Source organism: Triticum aestivum, chromosome 6A, assembly GCF_018294505.1.
Source record: "Triticum aestivum cultivar Chinese Spring chromosome 6A, IWGSC CS RefSeq v2.1, whole genome shotgun sequence".
In the NCBI taxonomy this organism is placed as follows: Eukaryota; Viridiplantae; Streptophyta; class Magnoliopsida; order Poales; family Poaceae; genus Triticum; species Triticum aestivum.
This window is the reverse complement of record NC_057809.1, coordinates 110051513-110069153: the sequence shown is the minus strand read 5'-3', so window position 1 is coordinate 110069153 and position 17641 is coordinate 110051513. Positions and strand designations below refer to the sequence as shown.

The following is a 17641-nucleotide window of genomic DNA, read 5'->3' as shown; positions in this document are numbered from 1 at the left end:
AACGCAGGTCCACTCGCTCCCCTATCATCAATGATCCAATAGCACTCAAGGAAAAGGCGAAAAGCTAGCACCAACCTTTTGAATAAACCATATGCCGTGTTAGAAAGGGCTGTGACTTGGCTCAAGAAGAATAAGTGCACAGATTTCCGGTCCAAAGAACAGACATCTTCAGTCGTCGTCAAGTCAACCATCCTATATCTTTCTCATCCTACAGTTCAGAACTCACTACAAATTAGCATATTTGTGGCATTTATCAATGCGTAATGTACATTTGTGGCAGAGGCACTGGTTCCTACGTAGTTCAAGTTTTTATTTGGTGTCGCAGGTGATTTATGTGGCTGAATTTTAGTTGCAAAACAGGAGTCTGTGAGAGGACATGTTCTTTCTGAGCATTTAGTTCAAGTCTGGTGTTTCCACGTAGTACATTGTATGGATGCGATGGGAAGGTAGACTGGAGCTACACATGCATGCGAACAGCGTTGGCCTGGTAAGCAGGTTAATACTCCCGTGCCGTTCCGACAACGCTGCCGTGTTCTCTCCTGCATGCTGCATGTGCAGGTAATGCGCTTACTGAGAGCGAGCTAGCTGTACTACATACTAGCAATTTTTTTTTTCGGAGACTACATACTCCCTCCGTCCCACAATATAAGATCATTTTTTAGCTATTTTAGTTTGAAAAACGTTTTTATATTGTGGGGCGGATGGAGTAGCTCGTTACCAACGGTCCAACACCTTCTTCCGGGAAATTCTCCCAACCTTTTGCACCAGGTTGATGTGGGTTAATTTGCTACAGTACTGAATATGAAATGTGCACATACGTACTTTTCTTATCGGATATTACTATTGAAGATCAGGCCCTATGGATCCCCACTTTTTAAATTTTAATACTGTAATTAAATCTTAATGTTTCAGGAAAATCTGGAAAAGTAGCAAATGTATTATTCACTTTTTAAATTCTAGCATGTACTTCATGATGAATATATACGTCCAAATGTGAGCTGCAAAAAAACAAAATCATGAATTTGTTTAGCACATGTATTATTCACTATAAAAGTCTATGATTTTCACATCATAATATATTTCATCATGAAAATTTACAACCATGAGTATACATATCTGGGTGTACTTGTGTTTTTTTAGAATTGTTTGAAACTTTAAATTTTGATTTTCATTATAATTTTCTTTAAAAAATTGGGCTCCATTGGCCAATAATCTGCAGTCCCTTACTTTGGCACTCCTTATTTACTTGACTTGCTAAGTGGCATTAAAAGAAAGTTACTTTTTCTCTATTCATGCAACACAAATATCATTTAGTAAGATACATATAGCTTTTCTGAGAACACGCAGAAGATCTGCAGTGAAAGGACATGTTTTACTATTACTGTGCTCACAAATTAGCATCCAGCACCCTCAAAATAATAATTAAGCACTCTAAATAAACAAATTACCATCCAAATGGACTTAAGCGTTAGGACTTAGGATCCACAGAAAGACAGTGATATTGTTGTTTCCTCACAGAAAAATGAATAGGGGAGGAAATGTTTTGTGGGAAGCAACAAGGTGCACTATTGATGCTTAAACTCGGATTGCAAACCCTCAGATTCAAGTCTCTTAATCTGAAGAGATAAATAGTCTAACAAGGCATCTACGCCAAAATGGCTTGCTCAAGATGAAACGTTGCAGCTGCCCGTTCAACAAGCTCCTATGATTGTGTCCTATGTTGTGCCTACTCCCTTGAAAGCTGTTTTCACTGCTTCTTCCTTGATGATGTATTGGGCAGGGCTTCTGAAGATGGAGGATAGAGCCACATTTCAAGCTGGAGTGCAGAGGGTGATTCAGGTGGCCTCGTCTCTGGCCGATCATTCTGCTTCTCGGGGCAGGCTCATGATTGAAGATGCTGCTGGTGTTCAGCGTGGATGAAAGATGATTGCTATGCTCTGGTTCTATATGCCTGCTGAGATAGTCTTTGCAAGATTTTTGTGATCTGAGATCCCAGCCCTGTGCTACTGCTCGTAGTTGGTGGTGTTAATAGGTCTTTGCCCTGTGGTAAGTGTTTCGACAGCGAGCACCTGCAGCGGGTTTCCTGTTAATGCCCCAGCTCGCTTCTCCACTTTCCCGCCCCCTTTTCTGTTGGTTCAGTTGTAGCTAAGATTTGCGTACTGAATATTTTCGTTGAGCAATTAATGGAAAGGTGTGTGAGCCCGGTTGGAAAAAAGTACTGACAACACAATTCAGCTAACGTTTCAGGCGAAGAAAGGAATTGCAACACAACTAACCTGAAAACACTACAGGAACCACATTTTGTCAAGATGATCATCCCTTGAATTAGCGGCTGTATGGAAGTGAATTATGTCCGACGAGTTGATCCTCTTGGTGATTTAGCTTCTTCACACAGCCCTGCTGCCACTTAGGCGGAAACTGCGACGGAAGCTTGCCATAGCACTTGTCACATGTCAACCGATCATACAAGAACACATCCTCTAGATTGACCGATATTTGCATGGCACGCTTGATGTAGTTCATCATGTAGTCTCGAGCTTGAAACCCGAAGATGACGAGCGTGGCCAGACTGTGATGCTGGAAACAGTTGCAGATGATTTCCACTGTGCACCTTTATCCTCGCTATACGAGAGTGAATTCCTCTCCTTTGTATCTGTTTCCATTTTACACAAATGATCCCATGCCCGTAAGAAGCTCTTTTCATGCAAAACCTTGACAAGTACTGACAACACAAAAGTGTTCAGCTATCTTTTCAGGCAAAGAATGGAACTGCAGCACAAACTAACCTGAAAACACTACAGGAACCACAGCTTATCAACATGATCAGGCCTTAAATAGCCGATGGTCTGGAATTGCATTATGGCAGACGACTTGATCCCATTTGTGATAAACTTCTCCACACAGTCCTGCTTCCACTTAGGCGGAAACCGCGACGGGATGCTGCGGCACTTGTCACACGTCAACCGATCATACAAGAACACGTCCTTTAGATTGACGGCTGTTTCCACGACACGCCTGACATAGTTCATCATGTAGTCTCGAGCTCGGAACCCGAAGATGGCGAGCGTGACCAGACTCTGATGATGGAAAGCAGTTGCAGATGGTTCCCATTCTGCACCCTTATTCTCACTGTACGAGAGTGACTTCCTCTCCTTTGCATCTGTTTTCATTTCACACAGATGATCCCATACCTGTATACCATAGGAAGATAGGTAAACAGAAACATTTTAAGTGACTCACAGCCATTCGTATTCAATGTGAATAATGGCAAACTTCAAAATTCGGTAGATAGAAGAGAGCAAGATTTAGGTAAGAACATACACTCATGTACAGCTCCTTCAGGTTCGGCGCGGCTTTAAGTATGAACAATGTCCAGGTGAGATCATACCCCTCAGGCATATTACTTAGATTCACAAACCTTAATTGGTGGAACACATATGCCAGCCTTTCCGTCAGACATTCTGGTTGAACCCAAATCTGCTACAAACGAAAACATGATGAGCTGAGCAAATAAGAAGTGTGACCAGAGCTAGGGAAAAAAAGCATTTTTGACATACCTTTTCAGAATTAAATCCCAGCTTCAAGCGTCTCACAGATGGAGTACGCCTAAGAAACTTGCTTAACTTGATCATCTTGTGCCAACTAAGACTGACATTTGTGAGGCTTACAGTATCAAGCAACGGGACATAACCAAAAGATAGTGGATCTTCAAAAGAGATCCAACCCTCAAAGACGATGCGTGTGAGTTTCGGAAGTGAGTTGAGCTCAACTCTTTCAAACGAACAATTAACAATAGCGAGCTCACTGAGTTGCGTGTGCTCAACTTGCAGCACGGTCCAACTTCCTGAGTCACAATGGAACAGTCGTAGATGATTCAAACGTTTGCAAGTGTTGAGGACGTTAGGGATGTCTGATTCACCAAATCTCAGATTCTCTAGGTTAAGGCGTGTGAGACCACCAAATGCATTTGGACATGCATCAAAGAACAGCATGAATTGTCGCCCGTAGATGACCAGATCATCATCGTCGCAAAATATATTATCTCTCTCCGTCAAAATTGTGAACTCAGCTATCTGAACCTTCTGGGTTGCCATGGTTGTAAGCAACAGCATGCCCAATGGATATTGGATCATCTTCTCTCAAGAAGAACGTCATGCACAGAAACTGGATGGTATTTCGGCTTAAATCTCTGCGTGCCAGGATGCTCTTTGTCACTTTAACCACAGCTTCGTTGCCCCGAACAATTTCAGCATTGTTGCAATTGAACGCGTCTAAGAAGTCCCAAACATTTATCACAAGTCGAGAGAGCATAGCAGGGAGGTGCCGCCACCGCCCAGAGAGGACACTGGTTCTTGCGGCCTCGCGGATATCAAGTCGATCAATGATGGTAAGCAAAATGTGTTCAGGCAAGTTGCTGAGCCTGTCATCTCCATTGTCTTCCTGCTTCGGACAACTGTCACTCTGCATTTAGAGTAGAAACAAATCAGAGTTGATTCTGTATTGAAGTATGAAAGTTGCAATTTCAACAGTCTCAAAGACGCAAATTCGAAACGTCCTCAGAGATGCTAGTAATAGCTTCTTAGTCTGAAAAATGCAACTTTTCCTGCGGCATCACTGACGAAAGGAAACGGATCTAGAGATATGGGACAAGAAGGAACTCACCACCATTGTGCGGATTAGCCAAGAAGAGGGCAGAGAAAAATAGCCGGGAGTGGGGCGGTCGGCGTCGTGGCTGCTCTCCACTGAATCTTACGGGTTCGGTGGTGAGTGGTGACCGCTCGGGCGTATATATAGTACAACTGATCGATTTCCGCCTCCGGCTGCAACCCGGAGAACGAAAACGAGAGAGACTCGGACAAGCCTCGAGGGGACGGAACGATTTCCGTTTGCAGCTCGAGGAAGAACTGCTTTTTGTTTCCCCGCCTCTTCGGAAACATCACAGGTGGGGATGATGCAGAACGACGAGCCGCCGGGGACGAATCAGCGCGGCGGCTCTCCGTTGCATACGACGATGATGCGGCGCCACGCGACGGCTTTGGATGAGAGCATGGCCAAGGCGCGGCGAGGGGTCTCGGCTGCGTCGGCGCCCGACCGGCGGCTGCCCATCCGTCGCCTCCGATTAACCTCCGAGTATCCCTCCCCCTCCCTCACACGCCTAGATCCGTTTATCGGCGAAGAACTGCACCGGGCGGGCGCTGGATGTGGGGGCAAGATGGTCACGACTTCGGCCTTTGGGTCGGGGTACAGTGGACGAGACTTGACTGCTCCCCGCGTGTGCGTTCATCCGTACTTTCGCATACGTAGCTTGATTTGATTGAAACAAAATAAAGCCCGGCCTCATTCTCTTAAAATCAGATATGAGATGATTGTATTAGAAAGAAAAAAGAAAAAAAAAACGTAGGACAAAATGGGAGCACGGATAGGAGCATAGAAAAGGAGCAGGCAAGCCGGATCCGGGAACAGGTACCCAAACCGCAGGGCGTCCCACTCCCGGGGAAATTGATCCTTTCTCCGCGCCTTTTCTGGAACGGAAAGTTGTAGGAATTTTATGGGATAAGATTTTGGAAAGAAACTTCTTTTTAGCCCTTCAATTTATAAGAATGGGTTACTATTCCTAATTAGGATAGAAACCAAGCCTACACATTTCAAATGAAAGAAAACAGATAAAAAAATTCTTAGCCTATGCATCAAAAGGTATTTTTTTTATAAAAATTAAGATACATGTCATCTCACTTCCTATGATTCCTATTCTATGAGAGTTTTACTTTGATACACCTCATTTAGAAGTTTGCACCAACCTTAAAGTGTTGTGTTGTCGTGGTACGCGCGGCAGCGACATCCTAGGGAGTGTTTGACAAAAAACTACCACATTTGGGGTTCGCGCCCCACGGAAGTACCACTTTTAAAAAAGTGACTGATAACTACCCTAAAATTGAAATCTCGTGACTAAAAACTACCATTTTCGAAAAATGACCCGTTTAGAAGATTTAAACGTGTTTATGACATGCGGGGCCCGTCTGTCAGGGATGACGTGGCGGGAAAGTCAACGCCGTTTATTTTTTACCGTTAAGTTGACTGTTATGACAAGTGGGACCCACATCAATCTTCTTCTTCCTCTTCCTCTCTTCTTTTGGCATTTCAACAAACACTTTCAGTGCATGGAGGCGGTGGGACTAGTGCGGAGGCCACCAGCGAGGTGTGGCTGCTGGCCACAGGAGATAGCTATGGCCGGCTAGGTCAAATTCGCGCCGTCATGGCCCGCCCTCCCCGTCTTCCTGTGGCCGCTGCTAGCGCTCGCCGTCGCGGCCCCGCTCTGATTCGCCCCACCTCCTACCCTCACTTGTCGTCGCGGCCATCCCATGCTCCCAAAGGTTGGCTTCCCATCCCCTGCGCCCAGTGCTCTGTTCGCCCATGGAGCTACTCCACCACCGCTGCTCTCTGCTGCCCATGCCCGCATCACTATCAAGCAGTAGCTCGGGGCGCTCCACGCGGGGGCCGACGAGGCTGACGCCGCGGTGCGCACGGTGGTTGTAACGCCCTCGACGCGGCTATATCTCCTACGTGTCGAAGCACGACTTAGAGGCATAACCGCATTGAAAGCAGTGTCGCAAGTAAGGTAATCTTCACAACAACCCATGTAAATAGATAAAAGGGGAAAAGATACATAGTTGGCTTACACTCGCCACGTCACACAAATACATGAATAACATTACAATCATCCAATACACTCATGGTCCGACTACGGTACCAAAATAAAGATCAACCCCCACATGCGACAAAGTCTCCGATCGCCCCAACTGGGCACCACTACTGATCATCTGGGAAAGACACATAGTAACGGCGAGAGTCTTCATCAAACTCCCACTTGAGCTCGGTCATGTCATCTGGAACGGTATCATCGGTCCCTGCATCTGGTTTGGAAGTAATCTGTGATTCACGGGGACTCATCAATCTCGCACCCTCGCGATCAAGACTATTTCAGCTTATAGGTAAGGCAAAGGTATGATGTGGAGCTGCAGCAAGCGACTAGCATATATGGTGGCTAACATCCGCAAAAGAGAGCGAGAAGAGAAGGCAAAAGCACGGACGAACAACTATGATCAAGAAGTGATCCTAGAACAACCTACGCCAAACATTACTCCAACACCGTGTTCACTTCCCGGACTCCGCCGAGAAGAGACCATCACGGTTACACGCGCGGTTGATTCATTTTAATTAAGTTAAGTTTCAAGTTATCTACAACCGGACATTAACAAATTCCCATCTGCCCATAACCGCGGGCACGACTTTCGAAAGTTCAAATCCCTGCAGGGGAGTCCCAACTTAGCCCATCACAAGCTCTCACGGTCAACGAAGGATATTCCTTCTCCCAAGACATTCCGATCAGACTCGGCATCCCGGTTACAAGACATCCTCGACAATGGTAAAACTAAACCAGCAACACCACCCAGATGTGCCGACAAATCCCGATAGGAGCTGCACATATCTCGTTCTCAAGGCACACCGGATGAGCAAGACGTCGGGTAGGCCAGCCCAGAGTTGCCCCTGGTAGCCCCGGACATCGCTCAGTTGGACCAACACTTAGAGAAGCACTGGCCCGGGGGGGTTAAAATAAAGATGACCCTTGAGTCCGCGAAACCCAAGGGAAAAAGGCTAGGTGGCGAATGGTAAAACCAATATTGGGCATTGCTGGAAGAGTTTTATTCAAGGCGAACTGTCAAGGGGTTCCCATTATAACCCAACCGCGTAAGGAACGCAAAATCCGGGAACATAGCACCGATATGACGGAAACTAGGGCGGCAAGAGTGGAACAAAACACTAGGCATAAGGCCGAGCCTTCCATCCTTTACCAAGTATATAGGTGCATTAAGATAACATGATAATATAGTGATATCCAAACAATAAACAATGTTCCAACAAGGAACGCTCTCCAATCTTCACCTGCAACTAGACGGTTTGCTAGGACATGGTGGGTTAGAGGTTTGACATGGCAATTTGAGAGGCATGATAAGCAAGTGGTAGGTATCATAGCATAGGCATAGCAAAAGAGCGAGCATCTAGCAAGCAAAGATAGAAGTGATTTCGAGGGTATGATCATCTTGCCTGCAAAGTTGTCAGAGTTGACTTGATCCTCGTAAGCGAACTCAACGGGCTCCTCACTCACGAACTCGTCTCCCGGCTCTATCCAAACAAGAACAACAAGCAAACGGAACACAATCAACCACGTGCAATGCTCAAGCAATATGATGCAAACATGGTATGATATGCGGGATGCGATATGTGATGCATATGCAAGATTTGACAAGGAATGATTGAACCTGGCCTCAACTTGGAAATCCAAGAGTGCCACTAGAAAGGTGAGGTGATTTCGGTTGAAATCAATATAAAGATCACCGGAATCGGATGCACGGTTTGGAAATGGCAAGCAAAACAAATATGGCACCGGTCTGCGATAATCAGCAAGTAACCAACTAAATGCATCAAGATAAATATGCTACAGCACCCAAACATGGCAACAAAATACATGGCAGGGATCCACTCATAATGCTTGACAAAAGATGAACACTGAGCTACGGCTAATTCATCCATTAACAGGTTCAAACAAGCATGGCAAAAGTGCAAATGAAAACAGGTTTCAGACTTGGTGAAATTAACACAAGTCTGGAATTTATCATCAGGAAGCACACTTTAGAGCATGAAAACTACATGCTACATGAACTTAACATGGCAAAGCAAGGCATGGCATGAAACTACTCAAAGCACTTAACAAAAGTCCCTTAGTGACCTTGAGCGAAAAGGGATCAGAAAATACAATTGCAAGCATGTGAACATGGCAAAAACATAAACAGATTTAGACTTAGTGAAAAACTGGAGCATCCAAAACAGTTAACGAGAAGGCATGTTTACGAGCTCGATGCACTCACTACAGAGCATGGCATGACAAACTAAACATGCACCCATCAAGAAGACATGGCATAGGAGCTAGACATGGCAAGAACAACAACATAGCATGCACGGATCAATAGCAACATCCTCGGTAAAATCGCTAAACATGTCAACAATCTGCCAGGATCATTTTATAGCAAAAGTAGAGCTCGATTGACTCAAGCTAGGGTGCTCCATAAATGCAAACAAAGACATGGATGGATAGAACACCACAATGTTAACAAAACATCCTTACTGATCATCCTCAAAAGAGGCATGGGTCACTAGGAAACAATATGAACATATGGCATAACAACAAAATCAGGACAAGGACTTAGTGAAATTCTAAGTCCCTGAAATCAGCATTACCGATTATGATACTTTGCAAGCTTGTGCTAGTCACCACAAATATCACAAAAATACACGGCAAGCACCCCTGTAAATATGGCATGGCATATAACAAAACACATGTAGAGCTCAGGATCATATCATGCACACATTAATCATGGCAAAAATGACAAAATGTCATTTGATGAAACAGATCTGACAAATTCATCACATAGCCCTCTTCCAACAGCATTTCGGACATCAAGATGAGCTCAAATGAAAACGATGTGATGAGATGAAATGATGTACTCGTCAAGACGAACATTTTGATATGCTACACGCACAAATCGGATCTACGATGAGAGAGTTATGACATGCCAAAGTTTGCAAATATTTAGGGTTCGGGGATGAAAAAGTCAACCGAGGGGAAGACTGGATCTGGATCTCAGATCGACCGGCACTGTAGCGGCGCGCTTCCCGAAGCTCGCCGGCCGGAGTTGTGGTCGATGCGGCCGGATCTCGAAGGGGGGCGCCGGAGAAGAGGAAGCCGGCCACCGGCAATGAGGCGGCGAAGGGCGGTCGCGGCGGAAGTCGCCGGAGCAAGGGGCTCCGCTCCCTGGCGCGGGCGCCGGCGAGGTAGGCCGCGACAGCGGTCGGCGTCGGGGGCGGTGGCCGGCGGAGGAGACGAGAGGCACGGGCGGCGCGGCCTCCCTGGCGGCGGGCGCGGGCGACGGGCCGGTGACGGGCCGCGGCGGGTGCGGAACGGCGATGTGGGGCTCGGCCGCCACGTGGCGTGCCCTGGTTGGCGGCGGCGACTTTGTCCGGCCGGACCGGACGTGTCCGGCGTGGTGCGGTGGAAGAGGAGCTAGGTTAGGGGTAGAATGATCCGCGAATTTTTCGGGGAAGGCCTTTATATAGGGGTAGAGGAGGCTAGGAAGCTCCAAATAGAGTGCGGTTTTCGGCCACGCGATCATGATCGAACGCTCTAGATGATGGAGAGGGTTTTGGTGGGTTTTGGGTCAAATTGGAAGGGTGTTGGGCTACAACACAAACGAGGCCTTCTCGGTCCCTCGGTTAACCGTTGGAGTATCAAACGAAGCCCAAATGACACGAAACTTGACAGGCGGTCTACCGGTAGTAAACCAAGGCCGCATGGCAAGTCTCGGTCCAATCTGGAAACCTTTACCCCCCACACATGAAAAGAGGTAGAAAGGGACACCGGGTGACATAGGATCGCCGGAATGCAAAACGGACAACGGGGAGAATGCTCGGATGCATGAGACGAACACGTATGCAAATGCAATGCACATGATGACATGATATGAGATGCATGACATAGACAACAGCACACAGAGACAAAAACCAGACACCGAGGAAAATAAAATAACTTAGGCCGGAAACGGCAAGAGTTGGAGTACAGATAAGGTAAGTTACATCTGGGGTGTTACAACACTCCACCACTACGAAAGGATCTCGTCCCGAGATCTAGGACTGGAAAAATGCCGGGTACTCAGAATGGACGTGATCCTCGCGTTCCCAGGTGGCTTCACGGTCAGAATGGTGTGACCACTTGACTTTGAGGAATTTGATTGACTTGTTGCGAGTCTTGCACTCAGTTTCTTCAAGAATAGCAACTGGGTGCTCACGATAAGAAAGGTCTTGTTGGAGATCAATGTCTTCGAAGTTGACGGTGCGGTTAGGGGTCTTGAAGCACTTGCGGAGCTGAGAGACATGGAACACGTCGTGCACGTTTGCAAAGTTGGAGGGAAGCTCGAGTTGATAGGAGAGATCACCTCTCTTGCTGACGATCTTGAAAGGACCCACGTATCTAGGGGAAAGCTTCCCTTTGATACCGAAGCGACGAGTACCTTTCATTAGAGAGACGCAGAGGTAAACATGGTCTCCGATCTCGAAAGCCAAATCACGATGCTTACTATCATAGTAGCTCTTCTGGCGCGATTGTGCTGCTTTGAGGTTATCACGAATGACTTTGCACATTTCCTATGCCTCTGTGATCAAGTCATTTCCAAGAAGTTGACGTTCACCGGTCTCTGACCAGTTAAGAGGAGTACGACACTTCCTGCCATAGAGAATTTCAAATGGGGCCTTGCCCGAACTCGCTTGGAAGCTGTTGTTGTAGGAGAACTCGGCATATGGAAGACAATCTTCCCACTTCATACCGAAAGAGATAACGCAAGCCCTGAGCATATCTTCAAGAATCTGATTGACACGCTCGACTTGGCCGCTAGTTTGGGGATGAAAAGCTGTGCTGAAATGGATGTTGGTGCCCATGGCCTTTTGAAAAGAATCCCCAAACTTGGAGGTAAAGATGCTGCCACGATCTGAAGAAATCAACTGTGGAATGCCGTGCAGAGAGACAATCCGAGAGGTATAAAGCTCCGCCAATTGAGATGCTGTGATAGACTCTTTGATAGGTAGAAAGTGAGCCACTTTAGTGAGTTTGTCAATGACAACGAATATAGAATCATTGCCACGCTTGGACTTTGGAAACCCCGTCACGAAGTCCATCTCAATGTGGTCAAACTTCCATTCTGGAATGGGAAGAGGTTGGAGGAGACCAGCTGGTTGTTGGTGTTCTGCCTTCACTCTTCTGCAGACATCACATTCATTCACGAACTGAGTAATCTCACGCTTCATTCGAGTCCACCAATACGCCTGCTTGAGGTCATGGTACATCTTCGTACTCCCAGGGTGGATGGAGAGGAGTGAATTGTGAGCCTCATTCATAATGACTTTACGAAGGTCACCTTTAGGCACAACAATGCGATCCTCGAAGAATAGAGTATCCTTGTCATCAAGGCGATAGCACTTGTACTTGGATTGACTCTTGGCAATCCCAATCTTCACCTTCTTCACCATAGCATCAAGAAGTTGAGCCTCGCGAATCTGATCTTCCAAAGTAGGAGAGACTTGGAGGTTGGTGAGGAAACCTTGAGGAACAACTTGCAGATTGAGTTTGCGGAAAGCTTCACAAAGCTCGGGTTGGTAAAGCTTGAGAATCAAACTGTTGCAGTAAGCCTTCCTGATCAATGCGTCAGCAATTACATTGTCCTTGCCTGAAGTATATTCAATACTCGGATTATACTCCTGAATCATTTCAACCCAACGAGTCTGCCTGAGGTTGAGATTAGGCTGAGTGAAGATGTACTTGAGACTCTTGTGGTCAGTGAAGATGTCCACTTTTCTTCCCAGTAAGAGATGTCTCCAAGTCAAAAGAGCATGCACAACTGCCGCCAACTCGAGGTCATGAGTGGGGTAGTTCTTTTCATTGGGCTTCAACTGGCAAGAAGTATAGGCCACAACTTTCTTCTCTTGCATCAACACTGCACCAAGACCTTGAAGAGAGGCATCACAGAAGACCTCGAACGGTTTGGATTCATCAGGAGGAGTCAGAGCTGGAGCAGTGACTAATTTCTCTTTCAGGGTGTTGAAAGCGATGTCACATTCTGGAGACCAAACGTACTTGACGTGCTTCTGGAGAAGGTTGGAAAGAGGCTTCGCGATCTTTGAAAAGTTCTCAACGAACCTTCGAGAGTAGCTTGCGAGACCAAGGAAGCTGCGGAGTTGCTTCACGTTCTGAGGTGGTTCTCAATTCACAATTGCAGACACCTTCTCAGGATTCACCGCTATGTCCTTGGCAGAGATGATATCCCCAAGATAAAGAACCTCATCGAGCCAAAACTCGCACTTTGAAAACTTGGCATAGAACTGATGTTCTCTGAGCTTATCTAGCACCAAACGCAAGTGCTTGGCATGATCTTCCTTGTTCTTGGAAAAGACCAAAATGTCATCGAGGTAGACCAAGACGAAGTCATTTGTGTAGGGGTTGAAGATGAAGTTCATCATGCGAGAGAAAGTTGGCAGAGCGTTGACGAGGCCAAAAGGCATGACAGTGTATTCATATGAACCATAGCTTGTTCTGAATGCCGTCTTGGGAATATCTTGCTCACGAATTCGAATCTGGTGATAGCCCATACGGAGATCAAGCTTGGAGAATACTTGAGCACCTTTGAGTTGTTCAAACAGCTCGTTGATGTTGGGAAGTGGGTACTTGTTCTTTATAGTCTTCTTGTTCAATGGACGGTAGTCAACACAAAGTTGGTCCATTCCATCCTTCTTCTTCACAAAAAGAACTCCACAACCCCATGGAGAAGAACTAGGTCGGATGAGACCCATATGCTCTTGTTCATCGAGTTGTTTCTTCAGCTTCTTCAACTCTTTAGGTCCCAGCTTGTAAGGACATTTGCAAACAGGTTCCGTGTCGGCCCAAGATCGATGACGAATTCAACTGGCCGGTGCGGAGGCATTCCTGGAAGCTCTTCTGGAAAGACGTCTTGATATTCGCAAACGACTGGAATTTGCGAGATGGCATCCAGTTCACCCTTCTCATTGAGAGAAAACAGACGGATGGTATCGTCATTAGCGGCAAAGACAATTACATCCTCAGACGAATGAGTCAATTGAATCTGCCTAGCAGCACAATCAAGCTGAGCCTTGTGCTTAGAAAGCCAATCCATACCAAGAATAAGATCAATATCCGAGTTACCAAGGACCATTGGAGAAGAAAGAAACTTGTAGTCACCCAACGTGATAGTAACATCCGGAGCCATAATTTTGGTGTTCATGAACAAACCCGGATAAGAAACCGCTATCGGCTTAGGCAAATCAACAGTATGCACATCATGCATGGATGCAAAAGGCTTCGATAAAAATGACAAAGATGCACCAGTATCAAAAAGAACTCTTGCGGGAATGTCATTAATAGGAAGGTTACCCATAATCACATCTGGCGAGTCCTTTGCCTGAGTTGTGTTCAACAAGTTGACCTCAGCAGACTTGGGGTTATGCTTGACCACAGTTGTACTTGCCGATCTCACAGGAGGAGGAGGAGGAGGAGGGAGACGCCTCTGATTGAAGCATTTGTTGGCATAGTAACCCTTTTGTTGGCACTTGTTGCATGTGACCTCCGAGAGCGGACGGTGATACAGAGCACTCGATCTTGGAGCTTGAGATGAAGTCTTGTTCTGAAAGCCAGGGTTGGGTGGGTGGGAAGATCCACTGCCACCTTTGCTCTTCTGCTGATAAGGCTGACGGAACGAAGGAGGAAGCCAATACTTTTGCTGCTTAGCCACTTGAGTTGAGGAAGAAGGAGTTGCATCTCTGACTCGCTTCTTGGAAGCATCGCACTTCAGTTTAGCAGTCTCTTGCTTCATTGCCATGTTGTAAAACTCATCGTACTTCTTAGGCTCAAAGAGGACGAGAGCTAGCTGGATTTCTTCTCTGAGACCACCCCTGAACTGGTATATCATGCTCTTCTCGTCAGGGACGTCCTGCTTAGCAAAACGGGCGAGCTTCTGAAACATGATGTTGTACTGGTAAATAGACATAGTGCCTTGCTTCAGGTTGCGGAATTCCTCACGCTTGCTCTCAGCCACACTCTAAGGAATATGATGAGCTTTGAAGTCTTGACGGAATTCATCCCAGGTAATCACACGGCCTCCTATGGAATCTTTGTACTGCTGAAACCATTCTACAGCTTGGTCTTTGAGTTGGAAGGAGGCAAACTTGACAAAGTCCTCAGGCCTCACGTTACTACACTCGAAATGCTTGCATATGTCCACGAGCCAATCATCAGCGTCTGTTGCCTCAACACAATTGTTGAAGGTCTTTGGATGATTAGCGAGGAACTGGTTGAGTGTAGCAAACTGATTCTGATTGTTGCCATAGCCCTGGTTCCCTTGGTTGCGCTCTTGAAGAAGTTGCATGATCAGCTGCGTGTTTGCATTGGTAGCGGCCATCACAGCTTGCCATGCCTCCGAAGGTGGAGGTGGTGGTGGCGGATCAGGATTCGGAGTCGTGCGCATTGGAGGAGCCATCCTGAAGAGGTTGACATCCGTTAGCATCATGACAGACATATATTGAAGCTGAATCAAACGGGTTGAAATTGCAACATAAAGTCTTCACATCCGAACAAAATGAACGAATGCATTCCAATTGAAATGGTCACATATCCATAAATTGAGAAGCCACTTAGAAATGAGGTAGAAGAAAAACAACAAGGTACAGACAAGAGCAAATACTTGGTGAGGATTACCCAATCCCAAACCAAATATCCGCTGAAGAAGAACTAGAGCTACAAGAATTCCCACCTATGAAACTCCTGAACCTTTCCGGTTATGCAATCAGGTATTGGGGATACAGGGAAGCATAATATCTCACCCAAATCTAGCAAATCCTACATCCAGATGTATCCATCCTTCAACACATAACCGAGAAACCTTCGGAAATCATTTACCTCAACCTTCAAAAAGCATCCGTTATACAAGTTATGGCAATACTCCTGAACTCCTGCCCCAGTACTGGCTGGCGTCGAGGTTATCTCACCAATAACTGCATAAAAGAGATTTTTTATGTCGACAAAACTCAGGTATTCCAGAATCTCAACGATAAAATTGTGACGACAACACCTCGGAGCTCAACTCCCCGGGACACTGCCACAACCCCTAAATGTCAGGAGGCACCAAGAACAATGTTCTCGTCACAAATCAATCAGAACGATTCCAAGATACCCGCGTGATCCTAAAAAAATTTAGTGAAATTTGAGAAGAGAAGAGTCAAAACTTTATGTCAGGATGCCTTACCAGAGCGATGAAGGGACTGGGGAGTAAAAAGAATTCCTAAACTCTCCGATATATATATATATATATATATATATATGTATGTATGTATACTAAATGACTCAAAACATTTTTCTAGACTCAACAACGCCAACGATTCAATCAAGCAGGGGGTTCCTAAGGTCGGGGAAGGCTCTGATACCAACTTGCAACGCCCTCAATGCGGCTATATCTCCTACGTGTCAAACCACGACTTAGAGGCATAACCGCATTGAAAGCAATGTCGCAAGTAAGGTAATCTTCACAACAACCCATGTAAATAGATAAAAGGGGAAAAGATACATAGTTGGATTACACTCTCCACGTCACACAAATACATGAATAACATTACAATCATCCAATACACTCATGGTACGACTACGATACCAAAATAAAGATCAACCCCCACATGCGACAAAGTCCCCAATCGCCCAAACTGGGCACCACTACTGATCATCTGGGAAAGACACGTAGTAACGGCGAGAGTCTTCATCGAACTCCCACTTGAGCTCGGTCATGTCATCTGGAACGGTATCATCGGTCCCTGCATCTGGTTTGGAAGTAATCTGTGAGTCACGGGGACTCAGCAATCTCGCACCCTCGTGATCAAGACTATTTAAGCTTACAGGTCAGGCAAAGGTATGATGTGGAGCTGCAGCAAGCGACTAGCATATATGGTGGCTAACATCCGCAAAAGAGAGCGAGAAGAGAAGGCAAAAGCACGGACGAACAACTATGATCAAGAAGTGATCCTAGAACAACCTACGCCAAACATTACTCCAACACCGTGTTCACTTCCCGGACTCCGCCGAGAAGAGACCATCACGGTTACACACGCGGTTGATTCATTTTAATTAAGTTAAGTTTCAAGTTATCTACAACCGGACATTAACAAATTCCCATCTGCCCATAACCGCGGGCACGGCTTTCGAAAGTTCAAATCCCTGCAGGGGAGTCCCAACTTAGCCCATCACAAGCTCTCACGGTCAACGAAGGATATTCCTTCTCCCGAGACATTCCGATTAGACTCGGCATCCTGGTTACAAGACATCCTCGACAATGGTAAAACTAAACCAGCAACACCACCCAGATGTGCCGACAAATCCCGATAGGAGCTGCACATATCTCATTCTCAAGGCACACCGGATGAGCAAGACGTCGGGTAGGCCAGCCCAGAGTTGCCCCTGGTAGCCCCGGACATCGCTCAATTGGACCAACACTTAGAGAAGCACTGGCCCGGGGGGGTTAAAATAAAGATGACCCTTGAGTCCGCGAAACCCAAGGGAAAAAGGCTAGGTGGCGAATGGTAAAACCAATGTTGGGCATTGCTGGAAGAGTTTTATTCAAGGCGAACTGTCAAGGGGTTCCCATTATAACCCAACCGCGTAAGGAACGCAAAATCTGGGAACATAACACCGATATGACGGAAACTAGGGCGGCAAGAGTGGAACAAAACACTAGGCATAAGGCCGAGCCTTCCATCCTTTACCAAGTATATAGGTGCATTAAGATAACAAGATAATATAGCGATATCCCAACAATAAACAATGTTCCAACAAGGAACGCTCTCCAATCTTCACCTGCAACTAGAAGTTTTGCTAGGACATGGTGGGTTAGAGGTTTGACATGGCAATTTGGGAGGCATGATAAGCAAGTGGTAGGTATCGTAGCATAGTCATAGCAAAAGAGCGAGCATCTAGCAAGCAAAGATA

General features: G+C 46.2%; 1 pseudogene; it reads right to left on the bottom strand.

Moving 5' to 3' along the window:
• Nucleotides 1-1422: 1422 nt before the first annotated feature.
• LOC123132372 (F-box/FBD/LRR-repeat protein At2g04230-like) lies at nt 1423-5282 on the bottom strand (annotated as a pseudogene).
• Between the last annotated feature and the right edge of the window lie 12359 nt (nt 5283-17641).